Source organism: Pogona vitticeps, chromosome 13, assembly GCF_051106095.1.
Source record: "Pogona vitticeps strain Pit_001003342236 chromosome 13, PviZW2.1, whole genome shotgun sequence".
Classification (NCBI taxonomy): domain Eukaryota; kingdom Metazoa; phylum Chordata; class Lepidosauria; order Squamata; family Agamidae; genus Pogona; species Pogona vitticeps.
Genome location: NC_135795.1, coordinates 10,118,627 through 10,128,953, shown reverse-complemented (window position 1 = coordinate 10,128,953; position 10,327 = coordinate 10,118,627). Strand labels below are relative to the sequence as shown.

The window sequence follows — 10,327 nt, the reverse complement described above, 5'->3', positions numbered from 1 at the left end:
TGTATTCTTTTGAATGGCCTCTGCTAAGGAAAAAGAAAGTCCCTCCAGGGTCTGAGAATGGATTCCCATTAATGTCCTCAAACCAACGCAAACCTCCGGGCACCAAAGGCAAATGTAAAATATTCACCTTCTGCGACGACTGCAAATTTGAACGTGGAGTGAGAGACCAAAGGGAAAGCAGGAAAAGGACACATTATTGCCCTGAAAGTTAAGAATGGCTAAGCATGTTTTTTTGCTATTGTTCAAAAGGAAGCCCATGACTTTGACTCATGTCACCCTTCCTCTCTAATTTAAGAGCAGCTGAAAACCCATGTAAGCATTCTGAAAAGGCAGCTTTCAGCTAGGATGCATATATATATGTATCAAATGAACAGCAGGCTCCGGCTTTTGGGAAAGAAATCATGTTTCAGAAAAGCCAAGAGTTCTGCATTGTGTCTCTTGGCAAATGCCCTCTGAGCTTTCTCGATGCTGGCTTCTAAACTCCCCAGGCAGTTCATTTATACAGTCCTGTCAATTCTTATCTGTCAAAATTTCAGGCCCTGGAAGAACGGCGGGTGAGTGTTGCCTCTGAGTTACAACATTCCTTGCGTCCTCCTTGAACTTCAGCCCAAGCGCTGGGCGATGCAGACAATGGAGGCTGCTCATTTTGCCCTTCACGCAGAACAAAAGCTGGAGGATGACAGAAGGTAGGGGGAAACGGAGTCAAACTGTAGATGTTTCAGGGACTTCTCTTCCCGTTCATTATTTAATTCTCTCAAGTGGGGGTTCAAAGATGAATCGAGGCCAGGATCGATCTGTTTGTGAAGGGCAGCAAATAAAATCATGATTTTCGGTTCTGGAAATGGTCATTATATATTGCCTTTAGATGTGGTTTTTTTTTGGGAGGGGCATCTCATGTCACAGTTCAGAGGAGTCTACTGCTTGGTAACATAAAAGCTTGGAAATAATGACTTAGTTTCACTGAGGTAATGTTAGAAGCATTATTTTGACCTTAAATGGGAAGACTGCCTCTGATCTTAAGAAAGTATCATTTTAAAGCTAATATTAACATGTTTAAAATGCTGGTCTTTAGACATATCAGTTGACTTGTCCCCATATTTAACGTGGAAACAACAATGTTAATATTCATACTTTAAATTAATGTATTATTTCCAAACTCTGACAGACACCGCACTGAGGGCTTTTTTCGTGGTGGCACATTGATTTTGGAGTGCCCTGCCATAAAACAGATGAATTCCTCTTGTGGAACCTGTGCCTGTGGAAAGGTGAATATGTCAGTGGCCAAGAGCTATTCTTGGTAAACATTTCTGATTCCGGTGTAAACTCTTACATTGTTTAGAAGCTTGGGAAGTGCAAGGAGGGAGTCTTTAATTAATAAAAATTGCTGTCACTGGCAGGGAGAGAGTTTTCATAAGACCTCTTCCTTCTGTCCCACAGCTCCCACAGCTTCCATATAATGTAAAGGATTACACAGGAGTTAGAAAACCTGCAGGACAAAAGGAGGAAGTTTTTAATTATAAAAAAAAACTCTGCCTGTGGCATATTTCCATAGACGTTAAATTATGCAATACGGTTTCAACCGATAACACAACATCCTGAGCAATAATTTTAACGCTGTTGGCCCAGTCAAGTGCTTCCTGACTGTACGACTAGATGAGTTTGCCTTCTGGACACACTGGAGACAAACAATAAAAGATGCAGGAAATAAAAAAAACAATACCTTTGGGAAAAACACAGAAAATATGCAAATTTCAAGTATGCATTAAACTCTGCTTTAACATTTATTAGTTGGGGAAAATAATTATGTAAGCTTAAAACATGCATGCATGCATTCAGAGATTTGGGGAAAATCATAAGCCAAGAAAGGGATGGTTGTCATCATATCCATCCGACCCATGAAATTCTGAAGAACTATAAGTCGTTCCCCGCTCTCCTTAGATCATGGGGGGTTGTGCCTTTTGGTCTACTTGCTCATCCAAATCCTGACAAATCATAATTCACGTTGATGTCATTCTCTGTGAGTGGATTCTGCCACTCAGGCATCATTTTGTCCCCATGCCTCCTTTAGGCCTTTTTTGAGAGGCAAAACAAACTGTTATGGGTGGAGATGGACACGAAGCCGAACAAGGGTGGTTTGCAGTGCTTCGTGGTTCACCCCAAACCCATGAACCATCATGAACCAACTAGAAAATCAAACTGGTTTGAGGCTCATTATGTTTTGTTTGTGTTTTAAGAATGTTAGCATTAGTAATGCCTGAATAGGGCTCTAAAGGACGGAACAGACTGAGTATCACCGCATGCCGAAATCAAATGTATCTTGATGCAGCTGCCGAGTAACTTCCAGGCAGCTTCTCATAATTGCCCATCATAATGGTCTCTTCCATCTTTTGACTTTGAGGACCAGCAATCTCTTTTATGTCATCATCATCACTCAGAAGGCAAACCTTTATACCAGTTGTCGCTTCCTGCAGGGTATAATTCTATGTTGTTCTGTGGTGGTAAACATGCAGGCTGATGGGAACAAAGGCCTGGGAAAGGAGATTATTTCCAAGAAGTGTTAGGGATGTAGGAAGCTGCTTTCTACCACACCAGACCATAAATCCCTCAAGCTTGGTATTGTGGACCCTGAAGGACAGTATCTTTCCAGGGTTCAAGGCATGGTTCGTTCTTAGCCTTCCTAGGACAGTGCAGATATTCAATTGTGGTCTCTCCTCCAAAGAGCAACCAGGCTGAACCCTGCTTAGCTTCCAAAATCAGACAAGATTTGTATGTACAGGATGGTATGGTAGCACCATGCAGAAATGGTTCCGGCAGAATTGTGTTCAAAAGGCATCTCAAAATCTCCCATCTTATTTGCAGGCAGAATATTTTGGTGGAGTGGAATAATTTCACTACATTCTCCAGCAGTTCCTTGAATGGACAAACTTATTGCTGGAATGCTCACAGTACCACAGCCTCTTTCTTTTTAAAAATAAGGTGGTTATTTATAGGATTTTAGCATCGGAGTAGCGATGCTATTGGAGTGGTGACTGCAATAATAAGAAAAAACTATACATAAATAAAATCATTGTGGCACATTTAAGACTAATCAATTTATTCCATTGTAAGCTTTCATGCCATGTTCTTCAGCTGCATCGTTGTGGTTGACTTTCATAGTCTGTTGGCTGACAGGTCTGGTGGACCTCCTGAGAATAATATATGTATAATGAGGGGCCACCACAGGAAAGACCAAGTTTCTTATGGTGGCCAGTCTCTCATCCTCAGGTAGTAGAGGCTTTTTGCTTACTTTCAATAGGAGAACAGGACCCAGAAGGAGGTTTGTCTTCAAGATATGCTTACATGCGATGGAGCTCAGTGAGGTTGACTTATTGAAACATGCTTCCAAATGTTTTCGGTTTCTGTTAAAGCATGCTCAAATGTGTCTTCCCCCAGATTAGAAAGCAAACGATTCTGAATTCATTGGTCATTCTTTTTTCTGTTTTGACCTGTGTTTGTCTGTATTTGACAAAACATTTTTATCTTGTTTTGGAATTCAGCTTAGATCATCGCTGAACGTACAGAATGTTGAAGCCCAGCATCTCTGCTTTCATCTCCCATCAGCGATGCACCTTCATGTCAATCCGCGACCCCAGTCAAATTAAAAATAAAGAGTGTTGTCAGGTCCGGAAATGTAGTTATTTCACTTGTCATTTCTTGTTAGCTCTGTCTTTCACCCGTGTTCAGTGAGTGGATAAAATATTTAAAAGAATGTGGAGTGCTCAATCAGATGCAATTGAGATGAGCAATGGAGGTTGTCAGTTGCTGAGGTCATCAGGCAATTTCGCTCTTTGCTTTCTCACAAGGCTGTTCACAGCCAAGTGTTAGGAAAAGCGAGTGGGTTGACACAAGAAGAAGACCCATCGTTTGCTGAAGAGCACGCGATGTATCTTGAATAAGGGAATAGGGCCTAGGTTGCAAAGATCATGGCACCATGCTTTGGAAGCATTCAGGCTTCATCAAATACTCTACAACAGGGGTTTTAAACTCAATTTACCTGGGGGCCGCTAGAGGCAGAGTCTGGGTGAGGCTGGGCCGCATCAGGTTTTCCGTCAAGCGGAGCAAGAGCCCGAGGAAGCCGCCCAGGAGTTTCCTTAGCCGACAGACAGGTGGGCCGGCTGGCAGGCTGCAGTTCTGGATGGAGGGTGCAAGAGGTGCTGTCTTGGGAGAGAGCCGGCGAGCGAGGCAAGGCTTTTAAACTCTTGACAGCAGAGGATGTGTGGGCACTTTGGGGGGGGCAGGCAAGGCGAGGGCTACAAACTATCATCTGGGGGGGCACAAATGGCCCCCGGGCCGCATGTTTGAGACCCCTGCTCTACAAGATCAAACTCTGCTCAGTATTGCTGCTTGGTTTAATATTCATCTGATAAAGTTCCAACCAAGGACCAGAGTTTGAGAAGTTGATTAATCTTCTAGGCATGGGATTTGTGAATTTTGTTTGACTGCCAATCCCCAGATTCTTGAAACTCTGCCCGATAGACCTCTAACAGATGCATAGATGTGGTTCACCCTTACCTAGAAGGCTTCAAAGGCTAGAAGGCTGAGTCAGCCTTGAGCAGGCTACCTGGAATTGAATCCCAGGTCGTGAGCACAGTTTTGGCTGCAGTACAGTGGTTTAACCACTGCGCCATGAGGCTCTCAGAAAAACAAGTTTTTTTTGGGGGGGTCAACCTAGCTGTTCTTAGGAGAGAGTCCCACAGTGTCACATTCCCGCCTATCCCCTGTTTTTTTCACCAAAGGCACAAGGAATGTGTCCTGTTGCTGCCACCAGCTGATTACAACAAAATTGTTTACTAATAAAGACAGAGGTCCAGGCAATGTGTCATTTTAAAAAGAACCCAATAGAAGTTGTTTATTATTACAGGTGATGAAGGTACAATCAATGTCATTAACAAAAAAAAAAAAAACCTACTTCATCCACTCTCAACCGCCCTCTCTCTCTTTCTCTACTCCAAATCCCCAAAATTCCAATCCTCTCGTGTCTCCCCCTCCTGCAGCGACTCTTATATCTGGTGACTCCGCCTCTCCAGCACTCTCATTGGTACACACAAATAGCCTATTAATATTGATTATCGGGGCGGATGCTACACACAGCCTGGGAGAAGCTATCAAAATGATCCTCTCTCACATCCGCACCACAGATGCCTTTGGTAGTGATGAGAGGAGGGTCTTAACGGATGATCTCAGAGCCTAGCCCAGCTCATATGGAAAAAGATAATCCTGAATAACCAAGGACATAATAAGTTGCATTGCTTAGAAATACTGTTTCGGTAAGTTAAGTCTCATCTGGAACCAGAAGTGGTTTTAATCACCATCCTGTCTGGAAGGACAGCCCTCAGATTTTTCTTTGACTACACATTTTTGATGCAGATGGAATATTCTTCAGTGTGACTAGATGATTCTAGCTCTCATTTAAGCAAGAACCCATCAGGAATTTCTGTAAAAACATCAAGCAACCTACAGAAGAACTTTCTGCCTCCCTCGATGAGTAGGGAACTTATCTAAGAAGAGTGAAATTTGAAACCAAATAGCCTTTGAACTTCCATCAAGACTACAAGGCTGGGAAGGAGCTCTTTCTAGTCCTTTTGAAGGTTGCCGGCGCTCTCAAGCTCTTTAATATATTTCCTTCCTCGACATAAATGAAGCTCAATAAAATGTGAGCTTTTATGACCCGCTCAGTCTCGAGCTGTCAAAACTTTGTCGATTTGTTGTCTGTAAATCTATGCAACTATCAGAAGTGATGCAGCTATAGTAACACTTTGGCAACTGGGCCAACATCCACTAAAAAGGTAAATTATTTTTTTGGATGACAGATCCCAGAATCCCCCAGCTAATTCTGAGAGTTGTAATTTTAAAAAAGAGAGAAAAAGGGTGTTGAGAGAGGGAGAGAGAAAGAGAGAGAGAGAGAGAGAGAACTTTACAGATCTGGAACAGATCCCATTTGTAATTCATGGAGGATCTAGTGAAACTTTTCTGGGTCCTCTATCTGGATATCTGACCTCCTTGATCTCAAAGTATCTCTCACCCATATTGGGTTCTGGCTCTTCCTGATTGGATGACACTTCAGGTGATGGCATCTCATTGATACAGGATTCAGTACCTCGGATAGATCCAAGGATAACTTGGAAAGATGACAGGTCCAAACAAAAGCCTGGAGTTAGATTCATGGTCTTGTCAACATGAGAGTTACCAGTTTTTAAGCATGAGGTTACCAAAAGACCTGCAGCCGATGCAGGGGAATGTTGTTAGTACTGGATTGTTGAGATCTACAAAGGTGCCAGAATTTTGGGATGCAGCTATCATTTTGAGCATCCCTACTTCAATATGGTGGCGTTGCGGGCTAAACCGCAGAAGCCTGTGCTGCAGGGTCAGAAGACCAGCAGTCGTAAGATCGAATCCACGTGACGGAGTGAGCGCCCGTCGCTTGTCCCAGCTCCTGCCAACCTAGCGGTTCGAAAGCATGCAAATTCAAGTAGATAAATAGGGACCACTTCAGTGGGAAGGTAACAGCGTTCCGTGTCTAAATCGCACTGGCCATGTGACCACGGAAGATTGTCTTCGGACAAAACGCTGGCTCTATGGCTTGGAAAAGGGGATGAGCACCTCCCCTTAGAGTCGAGCACAACTGGACAAAAATTGTCAAGGGGAACCTTTACCTTTACCTTTACTTCAATATTCAGTGTGAAACTACTGCTTAGTTGTCACCCTCAAGTATAAATACTCAGCTGTGAATCCAACCAAATCTGGGAGAAGTCCATACCACTCTGGATTCCTGTTGTCTTGACTCCTGTATATTTTCAGTGCTGGAGGCAGCCAAGATCAGAGAAACATGGGGAGAAAAAAATGCAGCCCACTGTGTTCGAATGATCTCTGCTTCAAAGGATAACATTTTGTACGACTCTTTTCATATGACTCCTTCATATGATTCCCTCTGTCTGAAATAATTGCACTCCTAATTTATGTTAGGAGAAAAAGAGTGAAAATTAAGGCAGTTTTTGTCTTTTCCTTCTAAGGTTACAAAATGGTACAGAAATGGGAGCAAACAAACATGGGGTTGATTAACATGGACTGAAGACAGACAGATCATGTACTCTCAAATAGAGAGAGCTTTAGGGGCTGATGACACCAACCACTATCTATGGTGCATAAAGCCTTCTTTTTGTCCTCTGTTTTTAAGGTAATGTTTGCAGTGATCTGGGGTGGCAAAAAGGGTATAATTTTCCCCACTTTAATGACAAAAATGATCTTCCTCTGAGAAGTTGTAAAGTATGTTTCTTTTCCACTCCCAGTTTGATGTCTTTTTCGTTAGGTGAAAATCAATGGAATACTAGGCCCATAAAATATTATTTAGCTCACATAGACATGGGTCCAGACAGACGTGCACAACATCACAGCTGCTCAGCCCCTCTGGTCCTCTAAAGCTGACCATTAGAGACAACAAAGTTAATCTTCATGCAGGGTATGCTAGAGTAAGCCACACCTGTATGACCATGAAGGAAAGATTCATCTACCAGCGCTATTGGCAACACACAACCTGTGAAGCTGAGCCAGAAGGTTGTGAAGCTTTCCTAACCAGCTGTTAGGAAAGAATAACAGGTGATGGATGGGGTCTCATATTGTCCTTCTGGTTCACATGAACCTTCTGGTGGACCAGTGGGAGAAACAGGGCACTGGAATAGATGGGTGCAGAGCCTAGAAAAGTGAGGTTATTTTTTTAAAGCAGTGGAGACTAGTGACTCCAGTGTTATTGGGATGTTGAATGTACTTTAGGTTTTAATCTGAACTCAGCAACAGCTATCCCAGATGCTGATCCTTATCCCTCGCCCCCCAAAATAAGTTCAGCACCATGGATAGCTCCCTGCATCTTCAGGCTGAAATCCAGAGCAAATCCATGGTTCCCATGACATTTGAGACACTAAGCCCCACTGTTTTTTAGACCAAGGCTCCCAAAATCCACTTGCATGGCTATTGCATAGCTATTGGCCTTAGCTGGGCTTTTGGTCTGATCCAGGAGGACTTGCGCTGATGGTTGCAAAATTGATCTAGCAAACATCAGTCCCTCATCGGCCCTAAATGACAGCCGCCACCTAACATTTCACAAATTCTATGTACAGTTGTGCCTCGCTTGACGATGTTAATTTGTTCCAGCAAAATCACTGTAGAGCTGAAAACATTGTCAAACGAAATGAAAAAACCCATTTAAACGCATTGAAAACTGTTCAATGCGTTCCAATGGGCTGAATACCTGCTCGTCCAGCAAAGATCCTCCATACAGCGGCCATTTTCGGTGCCTGTAAAGCGAGGAATCCGTCCAAGAAAACAGCGGGGGCCCATTTTCTTCGGCCGGTGGCCATTTTGAAACCCGACGATCAGCTGTTTGCTGATCGTTGTAAAGTGAAAATCGGTTCCCGAAGCAGGGAACTGATCATTGTTAAACGAAAAAACCCATTTAAAACTTCGTTTTGTGATCGCAAAAACCTAATCGTATAGCAATTTCCTCGTTAAGCGAGGCAATCGTTAAGCAAGGCATGACTGTACAAGGATATATATAAATCAGTGGCAGCCAGAAAAACAGCGAATTCTAAGCTGCATCAATGCATCAAAGTGAGCAAATCCAGGGAAATAAGAGTACCATTCTCTACTTTAGTCAGACTACACCTAGAATATTGTGTCCTGTTTGGGACATTACAGTTTGAGAAGGATACCAGCAAGTTCGAACATGCATAAAGGAGGTTGAAGAAGATAGTAAATGGTCTGGAAAAGAACACCTACAAGCAACTCTTGAGGGAGTTGGGTATGTTTAGCCTCAAGAAGGGAAGACTGAGATATGACATGACAGTCATATTCGGATATCTGAAGGACTGTCACAGAAGATGGATCAAATGTGTTTTCTACTGCTTTTCAGCATAGGACCTGAAGCCATGAACTCAAATGACAAGATATTCCAAATAAACAGTAGGAAGAAGATCCTCAGGGTAAGGACTGTTTGAGAATGGGACAGGTTTTGGAAAGTGGTCAATCTCTGATTCTCTGTGATTCTGTCATTCTTCTGTTATCAAAGTTCTACTAAATCTTCCAATTCTTGAAGTGGATTCTGTAGCAGAGTTTTGAATTTTGGGTTAATTTCCTCTAGCTGTGCAGCAGAAGTGCAGGAATTTACAGAGCAGAATAGCTACATGTTCTCCAGAGTAGACCACTTTTTCTCTCTCTCATTAACTGGCACTTACAGTCTGGATGGCTTACTCGGAGACATTAGTACGAGAAAAATAATTCACCCCCCCTTCACTTGCAGTTGTGAAAAGATCAAAGAGCAAACTGACCAAAAGACTGATGACTGACTTCAACAAACTCTAGAGAGCAGGAGAACACTTAGAGAGGCAAAGCTCCCTTTGAATTCGGAGGCAGGAGAAAGAATGATTGGTTAGTGATAAATAGATTCACAGTCACCCCAACCCAGAAAAATCCCTACCATCCAAACCTACTAAAGGCAGCATGCAAGGTTGCAAATTGTCCAACAGATTCAATGTTGCTACTTTTCTCTTTTAACCAAATGTAGGCAGTTCTTCTAGCTCTAAATTCCATAATCGTTACCCTACCCCTCCCTCCTTTAAAGTTGAACAAGAGAAAATGTATTAGCCTTGCACCAATGCATAATAAGGTTATTTATTCAAATCTCCAACGTGTTGATTTCTAACTGCAGAACGCGTGTTTAAAAATTCAGTTTTCTTGCAGATGGGACTATGTATTACAGGAAATTTTGCTGTGGTCAGGTCTTTCAGGAATGGGTAAAAACATGTTGCCGGTGTAACTAATCAATGAATTAGCTGAAACAAGATGTTTACCTGCTTATCCAACTGATGTTTTTTCTTTAATTCACAACATTAATGCCAATAATTTCCTTTCCAGTCAGCCTGTGAAAGCTGGTTCCATCGTAAATGTGTCGAGTAGCTGGCTGTGTTGTACAAGGAGCAGATGAACACATGAAAATAAAGTGATTGAACTGTATTATTAAAATCTGAGAGAAGGGGAAGCTGTTAATCTGATTGCCATAATTTAGGCCCTACATGGACCACATAGAGAGCTCTTCCACATTTAGAAGTGACAACAAATGGGGGTAATGAGAACATCTCTGAACATGATGACAGAGATGTGGCTATACAGTGGTGCCTTGCTTTATGATTGCCCCGCATTATGACGAAACCGCATTATGACGATCTTTTTTGCGATCGCAAAACGATGGTCTAAATGGGTTTTTTTTCGCTTTGCGATGATCGGTTCCCTGCTTCGGGAA

At 42.6% G+C, this 10,327-nt stretch overlaps 1 long non-coding RNA gene across 1 annotated transcript; it reads left to right on the top strand.

Annotated features, from left to right (window-relative positions):
* Positions 1-519: 519 nt before the first annotated feature.
* Positions 520-3,669, top strand: LOC140702512 (uncharacterized). The gene is made up of 2 exons (XR_012081707.2): positions 520-686; positions 3,537-3,669. It is a non-coding gene; the product is annotated as an uncharacterized LOC140702512 (long non-coding RNA).
* Positions 3,670-10,327: the final 6,658 nt, after the last annotated feature.